This window comes from Ochlerotatus camptorhynchus, unplaced genomic scaffold (genome assembly GCF_037179485.1).
Source record: "Ochlerotatus camptorhynchus isolate MF236.1 unplaced genomic scaffold, CSIRO-AGI_Acam_v1.1 ptg000520l, whole genome shotgun sequence".
Lineage (NCBI taxonomy): Eukaryota > Metazoa > Arthropoda > Insecta > Diptera > Culicidae > Ochlerotatus > Ochlerotatus camptorhynchus.
Genome location: NW_027041004.1, coordinates 44,920 through 66,647, shown reverse-complemented (window position 1 = coordinate 66,647; position 21,728 = coordinate 44,920).

Here is a 21,728-nt window from a genome sequence, read left to right as displayed (position 1 = left end):
GTGCTAGCACTACTCTTTGTTTATCTTCGGGGCCCCTTCACCTGCCACTGCCGTCGTCGTCGTTCCTCTCCTTCGTCTGGTACCGCAACAGCTTCTTGGTCCAGGGGTGGACGCCTCTACCTGTCCCGTACGCCCCTCGAGTATGGTGACGGACTCGAGGCTTCAACGAACCACAAGGGTAAGTTGGCTTGCCTGGATTGGTGGCGCACACTGTAGCTGTGGGATCAGGTTCTCGAACTGCGATTCGGACACACTACCTTGGCGATTGGCGTGGTCGACTCCGGAGAAATACGTTGAGTACGCAGATATTACGGTAAAACCGCGAGGTCCTGGATGTAACAGTACGTGGCAACTTCCTCTACTCTGTTTAACTCCACAACTCCACTCCACGAAGATTACTCTCACTTGACTCTATTTATCGTTTACTTCCACTTGATTACTATATTTAGCTTTCTTGCGACTATCGTCAGCAAAGATCACCAGGCTAATAACTGTGCCTCTTGGTGAACGTTGACCCCGAACCGTGGCCGTTGAACCGTCGTACGTGCCACGAATTCTCCACGCAATGGCCCCCATTACGCCACCCCTATGGCCGTCCATTCATGACTTCACATAGCGTCCTCTGGTGGTGGCTAGTGGCATTGTCCTACAATTTATAGGGAAGTGTCTCCTACTGGCTGCGTTCGTGGGGATTCTGGGACGTTTTGCCTTTTACAAACAGTTAAACCTTTTCTTGGATTTAAATCAACAAAATATACGGAAACTACACGCGATTAATCTCACCAATCTTGGACGCAACACTTACACTTGTTACACTCTCCCCCCGCTCGGGTAAAAATATTAGGGTAGCTAATATTTTTTTTTAATTCCACACTCAACATTTCGACAACTTAACACGTACCTCTGAACCTGAATATTCACAAACATCGTTGACAGTCACTTATTTTTTTACAAGGAAATTGACAATATTTTGACACGATATATCACTCCATCAGGCTCACAATTCCACTTGGGTAAGAAGAGCGTTTTATTTTAACACTGTTATGGGTCGGGGTCATAAGGTATCATCGTTGGATTTTCCAACTCCACGCAATTTAGAGGTAAAACCTGCTACTGACCATCAACATCGTAAGATTCCGGTCTCCAGCGATCCCAATAATGTTATTTTTTTGACCAACCTTGATGAGATACAATTTAAAAATATTTAAAACAAAGGAATTACATTATTGAAATACAAACAAAAAAAAAATTAAAATAAATTCGCATGCTATATCTAAGACATGCAATAAAATATACAATTAAATTCCGGAATTTCTATTTACAAACACAAAATTACAAAGTCGCACAAGAGTACGGTTTCAAACGTTTCCTTTAATACTAAGCCAAATTTCACAGTGTCGGAGTTCACTGTTGATCGGCCGATCTACTATACCTACTCGTGATAACGTTATCATTGATCTATATGTGTGCGTATTAATCGGGAAGATCGAGCTGTCAGCCATGTTCTGTCAAATGTGATGATTGTTAAAAGAAGGTAAGTCTGCAATGTGGTTTTAGCTGCGAAAATTCTAGAAAATTCGCACTAAGAGCAGTATATCATTTTAATGACGTTTCGTCGACGAAAGTTTGGCCAAATGATCATTAAATTGTTGTATAACTCTTGAAGTGCTGAGTTTTCAGTGATTTCGCATCTAAAAGCTCATTGTTGTGCTATGCACGAGGAACGCATGCGATTTCAGGTAAGTACCTTTTGGGTTTCTATTGTGCACCGTTTATTGTTTGTGCAAAGATAATTGGTTTTATGTTCCTCCTATGGTGTTGTGGTTTATTTGAAGATATGGTTTCAATATCATGGCTCACTGCTGCCTAACCTTTCACGCGCGAATAATAGTTCACCCCACGCAAAGCATTCATCGACCACTTGCGAAGCAATATTAGATGATCTTGATTACAAGATTGCTTGCGAGTTGGTAGAATGCATTTTTGTGCATGTGCAAACTTTTCAAGCTACGCTCTTTATTTTCCAACACTAATTCTGGAATTTTACACTAATTTAATAAAACACATTAAAAATTACCAACAAATTATTAAAAATATTCTACGATTTCCTAGGATTTTACTGAATGCGAGCGTCATATGACGACAAGCATTTCTGAATGGGTGCATCTGCAGCTGCACTTTTGGACAAATATTTGTTCCCTCCTCGAAATGGAATTATACCAATGGTATCGGACTAGTCCTCCAAATGAAGTATTAACGGAATGACTGCCATCAACCGATTGGGCATCCCGCTTCTCAGGAACAAACTTTATCGAGAGATGTTTGCTACTCCTCCGCCTACGCTTTCAAATCTGCCGACGAAAATACTCCGAGGGACTTTCCATTCATGTCGGAAACCTCGTACGAGCTTGTCCCTTTCTTGGCGACGATGATGCAGGGAACATAGACTGGACCGAGCTTCGCGTTGTAGTCGTGACCAGCTGAAGACTGTCGGAATGACCGTTTGTATACGCGTTGCCCTACGTCGAATGTTGGTGAGTACCTTTTGTGACGCAGGTCGTATTGTTTTTTAGTACTATCGTGAGTCTTCTTTAGATTCTCCCTAACCATATCCCACACCTTCTTATTCACTCCCTTCATCCTCTCCATTCGAGCTTCCTCGGTAAGTTTCTCGTTTCTCTCTAGTCGGTGATCATACCCTCGGGTCATGATCTCATTTCCGAATACGATCCGATGTGGAGAGAATTTAGTTGACGAGTGAACTGTGTTATTAAGCACGTACTCCATCTCTGACACTTTAGTGTCCCACAGACGTTGATCTTGTCGGACGTATGATCTGATCATCGCGTTGATGGTCCTATTCAAGCGCTCCGCTGGGTTCGCCTGACTTCTGTGACGAGCATTCGCCCAATGCTGAATCTCGTACTTTTTTAGCAATTCCTGAAATTCTTTGGACAGGAACGTCGTTGCGTTGTCCGAGATCAGGTACTGTGGTACTGACAACTTTCGCAGCCACATGTCCTCCACGATTTTGCACAGACTACTAGACGAAATCTTCTTTACCGGGACAAGCAGGCAATACTTAGAAAAGAGGTCAAGAATGACCAATAAGTGTGCATTTCCCTGCTTGCTCCGCGGTAGCGACTGAATGTAGTCCATACAGATGATTTGGAACGGTTTGGATGCGATTCGTTGCTGTCCCATTTCTGGTGCTGTTGAGACTGTCGATGGTTTGTTTTCCTTACAAGATTCACAGTTTTTGACGTACTTCTTGAGATCGGCGCTCATTCTCGGCCAATAGTACCGTCTCTTGAGCTTCTCCAAGCATTTTTCAAAGCCAATGTGCAAGCTTTCGTCATGCTCTTGCCTCATCACTCGTGAACGTGAAGATTCCGGTACGCACTCCTTCCACTGAAAACTGTAGTCGAGAACGTCCGACTTAGCAGAAACTAACTTATACAATTTTCCGCTGTCGACACGAAAATCGATGTACTTCTCCGGATCTTCTTCCACTGCTTGGTAGAGGTTTATGTACCACTCGCCTTCATCCTCTATTTCTAGAGCTTCGATGGATCGAGATAGAGCATCTGGTACTATGTTGTCCTTCCCCTTCCTGTGTTTCACCTCCATGTCGTACTGCTGTAGGGTTATACTCCATCTACTCAGTCGCGACGACGATCTCCACTTAGCCTTCATGATAAAGGTCAACGCTGATGAATCCGTTATCAACGTGAAAGGTGTACCTTCAATGTAGCACCTGAATTTATCGATGCAACGCAAGGCAGCTAAGCCTTCTTTTTCTGCGGCATGGTAATTCAGCTCCGCACCTTTCAATTTCTCGGAATGGTATGCAATGACCTTTTCCTTTCCATTTTGGACTTGCGTAAGAACTCCAGCGATTGCTGTGTCACTTGCGTCTGTTTGGACGCTGAATGGCAAATTAAAATTTGGATTGGCCATCACAGGTGCTGAAATAAGCCTCTCTTTGATGGCTTTAAAAGCTTCTTCTGTTGCGTTGTTCCACTGCACTCTCTTCGGCTTGTTTTTAAGCAAGTCGGTGAGAGGTGCAGTGAGTTCACTAAATTTGTCGATGAACCTACGGTAGTAGTTAACCATACCGAGGAATCTTCTTAATGAACGCACCGAGTTAGGAGCCTCAAATCCCAGGATCGCTTGGACTCGATCCGGGTTAGGCCTAAGACCTTCTCGGGATAAAATATAGCCTAAATATGGCAGTTCATGGCAACAGAAGTTTGACTTCTCAAGATTGATGTATAAATTTGCTTCATTGAGACGCATCGCGAGTTCACGCAGTTTTAGGATATGCTCCTCAAACGTATGACTTGCCACTACAATATCATCCAGGTAAACGAAAATAAAAGGTTCTAGGGCACCATACCCTAGTACACGGTCCATGAGTTTGCTTAAGGTCGCCGGGCTGTTTACGAGTCCAAACGGTAGACGAGTGAACTGGTATAAGCCTTTTCCTGGAACTGAGAATGCTGTTAACTTACGGGATCCTTCTTCCAGGGGCACCTGTAAAAACGCCTGGGATAAGTCAATGGTGGACAAGTATTTAAAAGGTCCTAAATGGCTTAAAATTCGGTTTTGATGAGGGAGAGGATACGCATCCCTTTTGGTACGCTCGTTGAGCTTCCTCGCATCGAGGCATAGCCTGACCTCATCACTATCTCTCTTTTTCACTGGGACCACTGGTAGGGCCCAGTCAGAGTTAGACGGTTCGATGACGTTGTCCAGCAGCATTTTGTCCACGGAACGGTGTATCTTCTTTTGAATCTCCGGACTCCAAGGGTACGGGTTTTTCCGGACTGGTTCCGCTCCCTGGAACTCCTCCTTCAGCTCGATCCGATGCTCGATAAGGTCCGTCCTACCGAAATTTCCTGGACCAGCCACTAGAAACAACTTTGTCACCTCCTCTAACTGCTGAAGTTGATCGTCACTCAACTGATCTTCTTCTTCTAGGTTGCTGTGGATGTCTTCTTCAAGGGATTCGACGGATTGGTTAAACGTTGGACGTATTCCGAATTTTCGCCAGAAATCGTAGCCAAGAATACATCTACGGCTCAGCTTTGGAGCAATCAGCACCGGTAATATTTTTGTTTCACCGTTGAAACTAATTGGAATGTCCGTCGATCCTATCACCTCTAACTCCTGACCTGCTGCTGTTCTCAGATTTATGTTCGTGGGTTTAACTTTAAGTTTTAGAGCACTAACCAATTTCTTTCCTCCTACACCTAAAATAGTCCTCGCTGCACCGCTGTCTAACAATCCGATCACAGAAATCCCTAACATCTCCACCTTCGCAAATGGTCTCGAGTCGTTGCTCAGAGTGACGATTGTAGCAATCTCTTCACTTTCTGAGTTTTCTTCAGCCACCTTCTCGTAACCGAGTTGGTTCAGTATTCCTGGAGGATTTAAAACGGATTCTTTGTGAGGACTTGTAGCATCGACTGGAAGACTGGCTCGCCTCACTGAGTAGCCTTCTGGTCGTTTTTTGTCTGACAGTACGGACAGTTGTTCGATGGGAATCCCGGAAATCCACATCGGCCACAAAATACTTTTCTCTCTTTGGGACATTCCTCAAAGCTGTGCCCATTCTCGTGACAGTTAAAGCACATTCCTCTTTTAATAGGAATGTAGGCCTTAACGATCCGTTGCAGAGCACTAGTCCCGCTCGGTCCTGGAGCTGGGCTTTTCTGCCTCTGTATTTCTGGTTTTGGTTTCGGCTTTTCGTATTTTCTATATTCTTCCTTATTTTTCTGTTGGTCAGCTGGAGGGCGTTGCTTCCAGGAACCTTGATTGTCATTTCTTGCACTGAAACCCTGCCTGAAATTACCACCTTCGTTTCTCCTATCCTGACGAAACCTATCCTGTCTACCCTGAAAATTCGGTCGCTGCGGATTCACTTCATCTATCTGAATCGGTCTTGTCGAGAATTTGTCCCTCCTTTGATATACCTGCCAGTTTATCGCATCAAATTTCTTACCAAACTCTTTCATTTTAGCGACATCGTTCACGTTGGCAGCAAGCATGGCGATACGACAGTCCTCACGCGTGTTGCGGAAGAGCACATCGAACTTGCGCTTATCATCCCAGGGACATGACATACCTCGGAAAATCCGGACCATGTCCAAGTAATAGTCCTGGAACTTTTCCTTGGTGCCCTGTTTCCGGTTGTACGCTTGTCTCTCGTACACGTAGTCGATGTCGATCGGTAAGAATTCATTCTTCAATTCTCGTACTAACTCCTTCCAAGACCCTAATTCACAATTTCCATTCACCTCCATGAACCACGCTCTGGCTTTGTGAATGAACAGATGATGTGAACTCTGGTACAATTCATCCTCAGAAAATCCTTCTGAACGAGCGTTGAACTCAACCTCCTTCAGGAACTCGTTCAGTCTCCGTCCGTTGTCCATGCCATCGTACCGGATCGTCCACTTGTGCACCGGCAAACGGTTGCTGTTTGACTTCGACCTTTCCTGCTGAGACGAACCCGGTTGACTGGTTTTAGCTGCGACCTGCTTATTTTCCGTTGATTTTCTCGAACTATCCAAAGAGCTATTCCGTTCCTTCAACCATGCAAGAAAATCCGGTTTCTGCTGGGAGGATTTTGCTGGAATCTTCGCAACCTCCAATTGGGTGCTGTTGGTAGTTTTGGCATGCTTCTCCTGTAATTGTTCCTTCGATTGTTGCCCCTCAAGTGCCTGAACACGTTGAAGCAATTGGCTAACAACTACTAACAATCGCCGATTTTCAGCAGCCAATTTCTCCTGCTCATCCTTTCCTGTACCATCGGTATTTTTGTCACCGACTTCACCTTCTTTGTGACCTTCTACTTCCACTAATGAATTCCTTGACTCTCCCTCATTCTCGGTTCCTTGCTCCAACTCGTTCCCATTTTCAGCGTCATCAACCTCAATCTCCTCGCGTTCGTGTTCAGTTCTTTCTGACTCTTCTCTCATCATGCGACTTAAGCTCTCATTCACGATAGCCAGCTCAGCTGCTCTCACTTCTGGTAGGTGAGACGCCATTGAAAAGTACGCATTCAACAACCTCACACACTCACTCGCAACCACAGCTAAACTGTTCGCACACTCCTCATTTATTTCACGCTGTTTTAGTCTTTCCATTCTGAACAGGATGTGAATCAACCTAGTTTTGAAACATCGATCCGGGGCTTTCTTTGACCTTCTGTTTTCCAAATAGCTCTTCATCGCATTCAACTTATCATCGCATGTTTCTAACTCGTCTTCGATCTCTACGTTCCTAAACTCAAATTGCACATCTGATTGATCATCTTCTTTTTTCAGGCTGTTACGTAACGCTCGCTCGAGGCTACTGCGCGGTGCAATCTGATCCATTCCACGGATCTTCAACTCATGCTCGAGCTCATCCACGGTCAGGTGGGCAGTATTCATGCCGTGGTACTGCACAAGAAACAGTGACATCTCCATCTTTGCAGTGTAATCCAACGTAAAATTTAGGAAATCGAATATAAAAGAACAAAATTCGTTCTCTCTCAGCGAACTGCTGTATAAAATTGAAAAAAAAGGTGCCTAGTTTTAAATACGCTTTCGCTGAATGAAAGCAAATTGAATTAGAAAAAATGCCTAAAATGTGTTCAAGCTTCTCAAACAAAGCAATTAATTAAAATCCTATTGTATTGTTCACTTTATGAATCTGGTTTTAATTGAAATAAAGTTTCTAGGTTTGCTCGGTGTTATTACTACACTCTTCCGAAAACACACAGATCAAGATAGTCTTCCGGAACTTCTCGCGAAAACTATACTACTTCTCCGATTCTGTTTTAATTTGTATCTCACCTATATTGGTAGCTATTCTTGCCACTTGGGACTTCCAAGACCTCTCAAATAATAATACCGATTACAAAATTTTGTTAAGTTTCTAAGTAGTTCGTGACGTCAATCCCGTGAGTGATTTCTGGACGTTTTCCCAGAGACTTCTGCAAGAAAAGTTGGAAAGATGTTAAGCGTTTCCCTAGCACGGAATGTCAAAGACAATTCTCGTTGGGCGCCAAAGTGTAACGTGCCAGTGCGGTGTTACTCCCAGCACTGATGAGACCCCCGTCTCCAAGCCTCAGGGTCGGCACACGCTCGTGATAATTCCGCGAACCAAGAAAACACTCAAAGTTCACTCAAGACAAATTCCCACTTTATTCGCTGACATTCACTCCACGGACGGTCTCCCACTTCCTTAGATGACTACTCCTACCTTGTGCTAGCACTACTCTTTGTTTGTCTTCGGGGCCCCTTCACCTGCCACTGCCGTCGTCGTCGTTCCTCTCCTTCGTCTGGTACCGCAACAGCTTCTTGGTCCAGGGGTGGACGCCTCTACCTGTCCCGTACGCCCCTCGAGTATGGTGACGGACTCGAGGCTTCAACGAACCACAAGAGTAAGTTGGCTTGCCTGGATTGGTGGCGCACACTGTAGCTGTGGGATCAGGTTCTCGAACTGCGATTCGGACACACTACCTTGGCGATTGGCGTGGTCGACTCCGGAGAAATACGTTGAGTACGCAGATATTACGGTAAAACCGCGAGGTCCTGGATGTAACAGTACGTGGCAACTTCCTCTACTCTGTTTAACTCCACAACTCCACTCCACGAAGATTACTCTCACTTGACTCTATTTATCGTTTACTTCCACTTGATTACTATATTTAGCTTTCTTGCGACTATCGTCAGCAAAGATCACCAGGCTAATAACTGTGCCTCTTGGTGAACGTTGACCCCGAACCGTGGCCGTTGAACCGTCGTACGTGCCACGAATTCTCCACGCAATGGCCCCCATTACGCCACCCCTATGGCCGTCCATTCATGACTTCACATAGCGTCCTCTGGTGGTGGCTAGTGGCATTGTCCTACAATTTATAGGGAAGTGTCTCCTACTGGCTGCGTTCGTGGGGATTCTGGGACGTTTTGCCTTTTACAAACAGTTAAACCTTTTCTTGGATTTAAATCAACAAAATATACGGAAACTACACGCGATTAATCTCACCAATCTTGGACGCAACACTTACACTTGTTACAGTGATTTCATTTTAATAACTTGTTTACTTGTTTAACCATTGAACGTCGCGTGAAAGTGGAACTTAATGAAGGCATCAGTGCTTTTTCGTAACTTTTAGTTTTCGGATTAGAAAAATCATCGGTTGCAGGACAGTGTTACCGATTTATATTGGATAATCCAAAGCTATGTTGATCATTATAACATTAAATTTTGAATAACAAATGATAAGACAATACCTCTGACCAAGGAAGAATGATTTATATAGTTTTCATAAAAGTTGACGATACAAATACTAATGAGGAAAGGAATTCCGCATTTCCTTTTCCCAAGTCCTTTTCCTCTCCTTCCCTTCCCTTTTTCTCTTTTCAGAAAGCGAGTAATGGCGCTATAACCATATGCCATATAGGGCTAGGACAAGAGTTAGTGCTCAGGTCCCAACCGCTAGAAGAAAATGATAGCGAGCAAGGGCGCTATAACCTAGGTGAATACAGCATTCCCTCCGTATAGGTTACGTCCGCACACCGCTCTCTGTTGTCCTTCGACTGAGGTCGGCTGGATCGATTGAGGGATGGCAGTGGGTTGGCGGTGCCGTCCACGCTTGTACGGAGGGAGGACTGTACGCTCGAACACAAGGGGTAAATACCTGTGTTCAATCCCAGGAGATCGGACAACCAAGGAGTGTACATTAACTTTCTTAGCTCTGTCACTCCCAACGATTTATATAGCCTATTTTCAAATCCTGCATACGGAGCGGTTGGTACGGTATGTCCCCGCTCTTTGATTACCTGTGGATTAAATGTTAACCACTGTCTATACTTATTAAGTAGACATGGTAAACATTCACTTCCACAAAAATTAACTAAACGCTACACAGTAGGCCTGGCCGCTTTATTGTTTGTTTCACATCCTTGATGTGCAGCAGGCATTAATAATGACAAGAAAAATGATAGATGTATCATTTTCCAGGATTCTTTCAAGTACTGGCTGTGTATGTGTAGACTAGACTAGACTAGACTAGACATACCTGTTTGAAAAAGTGTGATTAACAGTATGACTTCGTAAAACATTTCTAACATACCAACATAACGTTTGAAAATATACAAATATAAATCAACAGTTATCTTTCATAATGGCTTATACCCCGTTCACATTACAGCATATATCACGTGATATACGCTGTCTTGCAATGAGCACTCACATCATACATACATACCGGATTTGTTTAAAATATAAATTCGAAAAAGTTCCTCTAGAATAAGGCAAGGATTTCATAATTGATACGAAATTACAAAAAAAAATACAGAAATAATGAATGAATCGGATTGTTTTTTTTTCATTATCTCGAGTGTAAAAATAACAAGAACATGAATGTACACTCATTTCTGTGATCTTACGACTTATTTGCTGGACACCCTTCTAGCCTCGGCTGTGTTATAGTATGTCATTCATTTAAATGAAAGCGAAATAAAAAATGTGCTGTAATATGTATATTAATTTATAATTCCTCTTTATAGGCCATATTCTATTTATATCCAAACCGTAAATCTCCACTCTGTGCTTATATTACAGGTGAACGCATATTTGTCCGAGGTCTATATGAAGCTCCATATCACATGTGACAATTATGCGTCCACCCGTATTAGTAGTGTAGGCTGGCACTAGACTTCCAAAGGTTTGGAAGTGTTTCTATTGGCACTTTGAATAGAATAGAACTTCTTTGAGCCGCTGATCCAATGGTTTCCAATCCAATACAATCTGATGGTTTCGATGCAAAAATCTAAAAAAAAAACTTTTCAATCCACTAGCTTCAAATTGGGGATCCGTTCCACTTCTTGATAGAAACATGCACTTCTATCGATTGAACGTCGCCTTATTGAGCACCAACCACTTGATCCTACTTTACACCGTTATAGTAAATTTACGGTTTTATTAGAGATGTTTTTTTTTTCGTTCATGGAAAACATCAACCTTGAATTTCTGGAATGTGCCGGATCAGCTGCCCTGCAGAAATTCTAGATTATTGGAGCTTCTCCACAATTTAAATAAATCGTGAACTTACCATTTATATCTACTCGTATAGTAGCCGATGGATTTAACATCTTTTTAGCGTAAGTTTTCTTGTAACTTAGAGCACAATTATTAAGTTTTTGTGCGAAAGGAGATTTTTTAAGTTATTTTACCTTTCGTTATTGAAATAAATGTAAACATCAAGAAACTCAAAGGGCCTGTTGTAAATCATATTTTTTAAATTTATGTTGATTACATTTTACTTGAGAAAAACAAGTAAATTTAAGCGATAAATTGTTGAAAAACGAAAGTAAAATTAAGTCGGTTTTAATTCTCATGCATAGAATGTTAGAAATCGTTATAATAATTAAAATTCTTAAACATAAATTTAATTTTAAATGAACGGGCATAAGACGCACGCGCCCTTTGCGAAAAACACGGATGAACACAGAGTCGCTTGCGATTATTTTTCTCACTCACGTCACGTCACCCGAGTCGACTGTCGGAATCGAGTGAGAAGAGTCATGTGACTGCGAGGTGACAATTGTCGTCTCACCTGATTCGCCATGCAGAATAACCCTGAGGGAGTTGGCATTCCCACTCTCCCCATCCATTTCGTTTCAATTGGGTGCCCTGGTAGTCCCTCCTCTTCCCAGCGTTTATTGATTCATTTAAAAATACAATATTTTTATGCAAATGTTATAATTTTGGAAAAGTATATAAGGGGACTTACCCTTGGTGATGAAGTAACTTATTTATCTGATAATCATGTTTATTTTTGTGTTTATTCTACGAATGGGATGAGGTGAGATGATTCGACTCACCTTACTTGAGCGATTCCAGTTGTCGAATGCAGTGAGAAATGTCACTGTGAATGAACCCGCATGAACTCTCACTGTATTCCGATTTTCGCTTTATATCGACTTTTGTCGGTACATCGTGACTTTCCGAGTCGTGACGGTTTGAGTTGTCGACTGGCGTTAAAAAGCATAAAACATGGAGGTGAAGAAGTTAAATATTTTTTATTGTGATAAAATTTATATTGTTTGACGTAAACTGTTCTAATTTCAGGGTGCGCGTTACAAGTCGCAAACAATTTGAAATGCTTGTATCGATGTTGGAGGAACATCCTCCAGTAGCCAAGGGCCAAAAGTTTTGCGAGGCGATGTACATATCGAGGCAAAACTACACGGAAATGTGGGACGGTATCCACAAAAAGCTGAACAGTCTGGGCCTTCCCATGAGAACTGTTGAGGGGTGGCAAAAGGTAACTATCGAACATGTTTTCCTTTATTGTGATAACTTCCTAGCGGCTCTTAATGGCGCTCGAATGAAGAAACCTAAACATATCCTGCATTTGTACCATAATTAAGTATTCATAGAAGCTCTTCAATTGCTTGACTCTATTTCAGGTTTGGTCGGATTACCGCCAAAATGTCAAACATAAGCTTGCGCATAACAAGAAGGAATCTCAATCTACGGGTGGCGGCCAAAATAAGATGAGCGTACTTTCATCATGCGAAGAGGCTGTGGTGAAACTGTTGGCGTTGGACAGAACGGTAAACCATTCAGGTATTGTATTACTTTTTTATTGCCTTTTCTAGGTGGCTACTGGCAACTTATACGAGGAATGCAGTATATGCGGGAATTTGAAAACCTCCGGCTGAAATGCGGGAACTCCTGTGAATTTATTATTAAATTTTGAATCTATTTAATTTCGATTCATGCATTTTCATATGTAGATTTTACAGTGCAAACGTTAAAAACTAGTTTTCAAATGCAATGGCCATCCGCGTTTTTTACCTTTATATGTAGCAGATTCTTAAATTCGGATTTTTTTACATTCTTCAGGTTCCGTATTCGGTATTCCACGAGATGAACCTTGATCACATCGATCTCCACCTGTTTTGCCATCATTCCGTGAGCTACTCTCGAGTACACCGCAGCAAGGTATGCTTCCCATTCCAGAATCAGCGATATTGAATGAGGATGACCAAGAATTGTAAAATGTTGAGATCATAAATACTACGCTTGCTTGGATCGAGAGCCTGCACCGCCGCAATCACTCTCGAATTCTGCTACTCGTGCGAGGATACTTCTCGACTTAAATCGGCTGGAAGAAGAAAAATTGATCCAGGAGAAAGCTGCCGAAGACAAGATCCGACGGGAAAAGGATTTCTTGGCGGAAAAGTACGAGTTGTTGTACGCTCAGTTGGACGACGAGGAGGACGTGAGCAGTGTAAGAAGCCGTCGCACAGTGTCAAGCATGCAGAAGGTAAACCAATGGTTGCAGGAGGAACCAGTTTTGACAACAAATTCCGACATCGGGTTTAAACAAGTCCCCGCTGGCGTAGTTTCCCGGACTGGAACTATTCCCAAGCAAAACCTTCCAGTGACGGTGACAACAGTTTCGGCTTCGACACCACTACCAGGGAAACAAGCAGGTGTAATTTTCGGGCTCACTTCGAGGCAACCAGCGAGTCATGACGTCGTGCAGTGGCGATCTCCCGAAGCAGAAGTAGAGCAGCAATCAGATCAGGTCACCCCAGAGAACCAAACCCAAAATCCTTTGGATTGGAGCATGAATTGGGATGAACCAGCCGCACCATATCCAGCGCCAATAGGTCAGCTCGCAGTGGATTTGCGTGACATACAGCAGAGATTTAGCGGTTTGCAGCTAGGAGGTCTTCCGACACTACCAGCTACATGTGTTCCGGAGCAAATCCAGGTTATACCAGAACGCAGTGTAAGCAACAGTGATCAGTTCCCCGGCCTTGGATTTCCAATCCCACCCAACGGTCAACATACTTCTGCTGTTCCGGTGAGTCAAACGTGCTCTAGTTATAAGAATACACCACCAATGATACCACGAAATGTAACAACACAGCATAACAAAGTTACTTTCAACACACCAAAGAATTCATCTTTATTTCAAAACACTCACCCCACCATGACCCTACCTCTCTCAAGCACGGTACCTGCATTCAATCCTTTGCATATGAGTACTCCTTCTGCCCCGCCTTCGAGTGCCCCCTCCGTGCCCTTTGTGAACTACAGCTATCTGCCTGTCTCGGCACCGTTTCTGCCAAGATTGTCGAACGTGCAGACAGTTCAGAGCAACCAGTTTCCAGTTGTCTCACCCTTCGTTGTCACCACCGGGGCAGCAATAACAAATCCGCCTATCGTCTTCACCTCTGTTCCAGTGCCACCGCCTCAATGGATTAGTGTTCCAACGTCACATCAATTGGTTGCCAGACACATCGTTCCCAAAGACCTTCCTACCTTTTCGGGTGATTCTGTCGAGTGGCCCTTGTTCCTGAGTTGCTTCCAAAACTCCACAGAGCTGTGTGGATTTTCTGATGCAGAAAATTTGATGCGGTTGCAGCGGAGCCTCAAGGGGAACGCTCTAGAAGCAGTAAGGAGTTTTCTCTTGCACCCTTCATCGGTTCCCATGATTATTGCAACACTAAGAACTCTCTACGGACGACCCGATTTAATCATTAATTCTCTCCTGCAAAAGGTAAAGGTGCGTGCTACACCGGCTCCTAAACCTGAAAAATTGGAAACGCTTGTTAGCTTCGGTCTCGCTTGTCAAAATCTTTGCGGGCATCTGCGAGCAGCAGGACAGCAAGCACATTTATCCAATCCGGCTTTATTGCAGGAATTGGTTAATAAATTACCAGCAAACATCAAATTGGATTGGGCTCTTTTCAAGCAGAAATGCCTTGTCGTCGACCTCAGTACATTTGGTGACTACATATTGGGCCATGTGGTAGCTGCAAGTGACGTTACCCCCTTTCAACCATCTGATGATTTCCATTCCACCAAATCAGACAAACAAAAGGGAAAAGAGAAGCTTAACGTTAACACCCACTCGTCTAGCAGCCAGCTGGATACCGGTGATAAACAGCAAGCCATCAGTAGCTCAGGAGGTAAGCGGTATACACCGAAACCCTGCCCAATCTGTCAAAAGTTAGGCCATAAAGTTCGAGAGTGCAACGACTTTAAGAGTTGCACTATGGAAGATCGATGGAAGCGCGTGCAGGAACATTATCTTTGTAGACGGTGCTTGGTAGCGCATGGAAAGTTGACTTGCAAAGCATCGGCCTGCGAAGTGGAAGGCTGTGAAGGACGTCACCACAAGCTGCTTCATCCAGGAAAACCACAATCAACAACGACGGTTAACCAATCAAAAGGTACGGCGACAATAAACGTCCATCGTAATCGTCAGGTTACTACGCTATTCCGTATATTACCGGTGACGCTATTTGGCAACAATAGGTCCATACAAACCTTTGCGTTCTTGGACGAAGGCTCTTCAACGACATTGGTTGAAGCTCGAATTGCTCGAGAGTTAGGAGTAACAGGTGAAGTCCAACCGCTTTGTCTACAGTGGACCAGTGACGTCGAACGATCTGAAAAGGACTCACAATTGATACGTTTGGAAATCACCGGACGAGAAGCGCCTGTCAGACGACATGTGTTGAAAACGGCTCACACGGTGGAAAAGTTAGGCCTTCCTAGCCAAAGCTTATCATTTGGTCAGTTATCCAATCAGTTTCCATACCTACGTGGCCTACCCGTTCAAGACTACAGCAACGCAACTCCAGCCATCCTCATTGGCCTGGACAACAAGCATCTGAAAATTCCGTTGAAGATTCGTGAAGGTCAGCCAGCTGCTTCAAAAACCAGGCTAGGCTGGACCGTGTACGGTGAGGTTCCCGGAGCAGCATACACGACAGATCGATGTCAGTTCCACTCGCAAATTGAGGATCGAAATCTGGACGATGAGTTGCACAATCTTGTGAAGCAGTTTTTCTCCATTGAACATGTTGGGGTTGCTGTGGTTCCTTTGCTGGAAGGTTCTGACGAGCAGCGATCCAGGAAGATTCTTGATGATACAACGATTCGTCTTCCATCAGGACGCTTTGAAACAGGACTCTTGTGGAGGTACGACCATGTTAATTTCCCGGACAGTAAACCTATGGAAGAGCAAAGGCTTAAATCATTGGAACGTCGGTTGGTGCGGAACCCTGAGCTTTATGAGAACGTAAAGAAGCAGCTAGTCGAATACGTGGAGAAGGATACGCACACAAAATTACCCAGGATGAGATTCCCGGTTCAGATCCGAACAGAGTGTGGTACTTACCTCTGGGCGTCGTTGTGCACCCCAAGAAGCCTGACAAGGTCCGTTTAGTTTGGGATGCAGCTGCCACTGTACGAGGACAATCACTTAATTCTGCCCTACTGGCCGGGCCAGATCTTTTGACGTCCCTTACATATGTTCTTTCTCGATACCGTCAACGCCAAGTAGCAATCAGTGGCGATGTTAAAGAGATGTTTCACCAGTTCAAAATCCGGCCAGAAGACAAGCAGGCACTACGGTTCCTGTTTCGAGACCATCCATCCATGATCCCGGACATGTGATGGACGTTGCAACGTTTGGCGCGACTTGTTCACCTTCTTCTGCGCAGTTCATCAAAAACAGAAATGCAAAGGACTTTGAAGACCATTATCCACAAGCAGCTGTCGCCATCGTCGACAACCACTATGTGGACGATTATCTAGACAGTCTGGATACCATCGAGGAAGCAGTAGAGCTAGCGCTGCAAGTGAGGATTGTTCACGCCAAGGCAGGATTTCACATTCGCAACTGGATGTCCAGCTCTAAAGATGTTCTTGCACGGGTCGGGAACTCGGCAGAAGAACCAGTGAAATGCTTCAAAGCTCACAATTCTTCGACATCCGAACGCGTGCTGAGAATGAGCTGGTTACCAGATACGGACGAATTTGTCTTCACTGGACTGTTTCGAGAAGAATTAGTACCAATTCTACAAGGAGATACCGTTCCAACAAAAAGGCAGCTGCACCAGGTGGTAATGAGTATCTTTGATCCGCTTGGTCTTGTGTCACTATTCGTGGTCCACGGCAAGATACTTATTCAAAATGTATGGCGGTCAAACATCGGATGGGATGGTGAAATCAACAACGAACTGTTCGGTCAATGGCGGCGATGGATTCGATTCCTGGGACATCTCGATACGGATTCCAAGGTGCTATTTCCCGGGCTATAGCCCTGAAAGCTACGATTCGTTAGAACTCCACATTTTTGTTGATGCCAGTGAAGAAGCGTATGTGGCGGCTGCATATTTTTGCATCGTGGATAGAAGGCAAGTTCGCTGCGTTCTGATTTCGTCAAAAACAAAAGTTGCCCCACTAAAGCCACTCTCTGTCCCTCGATTAGAGCTGCAGGCTGCTCTTCTCGGTGCCAGATTAGCAAAGTCAGTTGAGGAGAACCATTCATTGAGTATCAAGCGGCAGACCTTTTGGAGCGATTCAAGCACCGTTCTAGCTTTGTTGCAGTCGGACCAACGTAAATACAAACAATTCGTAGCATTTCGTGTGGCAGAAATACTCGATACTACGACAACGAGTTAATGGCGACATGTCCCATCACGGTGGAATGTTGCTGATGACGCCACTAAATGGAAGGATGGATTACGGCTCGACAACGGTCACCGTTGGTTCCACGGACCTGATTTCTTGCAGAATCCTCCAGATATGTGGCCACAATAGCAACCTCTTCCCACAGAGACGGTCGAGGACACATTCATCGGTGCACATTCATCGAGAGAACGCGGTTGAACAGTTCGTGAACTTCAGGCGATTCTCGAAGTGGGAACGATGCCAGCGGACCGTCGCCTACGTCCATCGTTTCATCGATCAGCTACAACGAAAACGACGCAGAGAAGCATCCAATGTTTTGGATTTGCTGACACGAGCAGAACTTCAGCGAGCGGAAGCGACTATATGCAGACTGGCGCAGAACGAAGAATTCGCGGATGAGGTCATCTTGATGCAGAGAAACCAACAGCTCCCTCCGGCGGAACAGCATCGACTGGAGAAATTCAGCAAGCTCTTCAAGTTATCTGCTTTCCTGGATGAGCGAGGCGTAGTGAGAATGGAGGGCAGGATCGCTGGATTTTCGGACGGTCCCTACGACTTCAAGTGCCCCGTCGTGTTACCTAAGAACCACTACGTAACACAACTTATCGTCGACTGGTATCATCGGCAGTACAAGCATTATAATGGAGAGACAGCCGTGAACGAAATGCGGCAGAAATTTCACTTGTCGGAGATGAGAGCTGCGTTTCGGAAGGCTGGAAAGTTTTGTACGTGGTGCAAGGTATACAAGGCGGCACCACGAACTCCTAGAATGGCACCGTTACCAGAGGCAAGGATCACCCCGTACGTGAGGCCGTTCAGTTTCGTTGGAGTTAACTACTTCGGCCCACTACAGGTTACACAGGGTCGACGCGTAGTAAAGAGATGGGTCGCACTCTTCACCTGCTTGACCATCCGGGCAATACATCTTTAGCTGGTATCGAATCTGTCGATGGAGTGCTGTAAAATGACAATACGACGATTTATAGCACGGAGGGGGCGCCATCGGAAATTTACAGCGATAGAGGGACGAACTTCGTTGGAGTCAGCCGCGAGTTATGAGAGCAAATACGCGGAATCAGCATGAATTTGGCAGCGACGTTCACGAACAATGTTACCCAATGGCGCTTCAATCCACCATATGCACCAGACATGGGGGGTCTTGGGAACGCATGGTTCGGTCGGTGAAGTGTGCGTTAGGATCGCTGTCTAACGAACGTAAGCCCGACGAAGAAACTTTGGTCACTTTACTGGTCGAGGCCGAATCACTGGTGAATTCGAGGCCATTGACATATATGCCACTAGAAACGGCAGAGCACGAAGCCCTAACTCCAAACTGCTTTTTGATGTTGAGTACTAGTGGGGTCAATCAACGTCCAAGACAACTTTATGGAGATAAATCTGCGCTTCGATCCAGCTGGAATTTGTACCAGCGGCTGCTGGATCAATTCTGGTCCCGCTGGATCAAGGAGTACCTTCCCACCATCACCAAACGAACAAAATGGTTCGTTGATACCAAACCGGTTGAGACCGGTGACTTAGTGATCATCGTAGACGATCATCTCCGGGACGGCTGGACCAGAGGACAAGTGCTGCGCGTATTCTTGGGGCGTGATGGCAGGTGTCGTAGCGCGGATGTCAAAACATCTACTGGAACATTTCGGCGTCCGGTGGCAAAGTTGGCCGTTCTGGAAGTGGCTGATATAGCTCTAGGGAATTCCGAGCAATACGGGTCGGGGAATGTTCAGGACGGTGCTCAACCAGCCGAATAATTAACAGCGGGCAGATATTACCAACTGCGGAGCGTCAAAACGATCGTCTCACGATCAGCAGTCGATCATCCACAAGTCCGTAGCCCACTCAGTACAGGCAGATTGCTCGCGAGATACACACGTTAAAATAATTATACTAGGCACAAGTTAATAATTGTTACACAGGACAAGTACATAAAAGGGACTAAAAATGTAAGATTTATATACTACATTAAAGCTAATTGTTCTTATCCTAACGTAACTAGCTAAAACTAATCTAAACTAATGAATTACTATGCCTACGGGCTACCAATTGTGAACATAACACTAATTGAATTAAAAATTAAATTGCAGCTAAAAGCAAACTCCACAAAAATCGAGTTTCGCTAACTGGATGGTCCGAAACCTCATCACCTGTCGCAATAGGTATGCTAAAAAAGCAAACGGAATATATGAAGAGGATGGCAGACGACGCCAGAGAGACGGCTCGATATACGCGTAAGATCTACAACCTGAAGAAGGAGCACTACAAGAAGAAACAAAAACTCATCCTGGAAAAGGAGAAGCAAAAATGCGAGGAGCTGCAGTTCAAGATGCAACTCCTGAAATACAAGAAGCGTAAGCTGAAGTTCCTAGAACAAACTGCATAAAGGGCCGAACGTAACATGGGCAGAATCGGAATGGAGACGGCAAGATGTGTAACCGATGTCGAGGTAGTTCTTGCTAGTTTTCCATCCTATTTTATTTAGATTGGAGTTCCGCTTCCGCTGTCATCGCGTTCGAGCATTAACCTAAAAGTGATTTTGTTTATGATTTGAGAAAAATAAAACGAAGTTTTGAAGCAATTGGTAAATAGTAAGGGTTCTTATTACACCCCTAGCTCCTCCTCCACCCCTACCACTAAAACCTAAATTCATCCATCAAAGTTGTGATCTGACCCTTATATGCTCTAACGATATAATGTAACGTTCAACAATGGCAGCTTTCATTTTGTTATTGGTGTGTCCTATTCAGTACAGTTGTTGCTGAGAAATACAACGCGCTCGATTTCAATTTCACAACCAGTATGTCCCACGGCGTGTTTTGATTATATAAATGAATGGTTCTGTAGAGAATAAGAGGTGCTTCTAAAAACTATACAGGAACCGAGGCCGGAACCTATTTTAGATGTTTTGGAGCAGCCACATTCGTTCTCATACAATCGTATTCAATCGTTTGCAATTGTTTTACCCTTTAAAACAGTGTTCACCAACGCGCGGCCCGTGAAGCGCTTTTAATTTTTAGCATGATTTGTCAAAAAAAAAATACAATTGTAAATCTCCTCGGGTTTAATTTCGTAATCTGAGTGGTCACTGAATTCATTGTAATTTAATTCCTACTTTAAAAATATTGGAAATAAGTGAATTAAGAAACACTTCTTGATTTTTTCTAGTATCATATTTATTTTGAGTGAGCTATAAAATTAAATAATTTTGAATACAACTTTCGAAATGTACAACTTTTGCTAAAAATAATTGTATTTAATATTTGCAACAAAATTTTTAGAAGCTTCAAACTCGTTTCGGTCTGGCATCAAGTTTTGAATTAAAAAATCACTATTTCCTCAGTTGAGATATTTTTATGAAATTTTCTGTGCAAGTGGCGATTTATATCTAGTTTTATGGAAACATCTAATACGAGATATGTGTCACTGTGGTCAGAGTTATTTCGGGGGGTACCTGGGTCAGGTCGGGTGAAAAATTGGTTAATTTCCTCAAAAGGACAGTTTATTGTTATGGTTGAGCTCAACACATATCTGAAATTGCTTGCATACATGATAACACTTATGCTTATGCTTAATAGATAGAACTAGTAATAAAGTTTACTCATATAAGAAGCACAATTAATTTTCACTATTAGCCTTTCGTTACTCGCGCCAACTTTTGTAACACGAGTACTCGCGCGTTGTACTTTGTACAACAGTGTGAGTTTTCCATTGCCATTTTGCCGCCGAGCTACCAATCGATATGAAACCAACGGGTATTCCTCAAAAAACTTGTTTTTAACTAAACAAGCTAAACTTTTATCACAGTTAACCCCCTAAAAATGAGATCCTGACCAGATAGAAAGTTACTGTCTTAGGCAAAGCTGTTCAGGAGATCATAGTCTTTTTGATGATTAACAGTAGTTCAGAATCTTCTCACTAGGTAGTGCACGTATACATGTTAAGTTCTCGTAAGTGATACATCAGTAGATCCTGACTAGATAATGATTAAATGTCTTTGGCAAAGTTTTTCCGGAAGTCAAGATCTTTTCATCGGTGGACAATTGTTCAGAATTTTCTCCCTACTCGGTGCTAGTATACACTTGCAATTCTCGCATATACAACAGCTCGAGATCCTGGGTAGATAGAAAGTTACTGTTTTCGGCAAACTTGTTCAGGGGGTCAACTTTTTGGCTGGCAGTAGCCTAGAAATTTTTCACCACATCGCG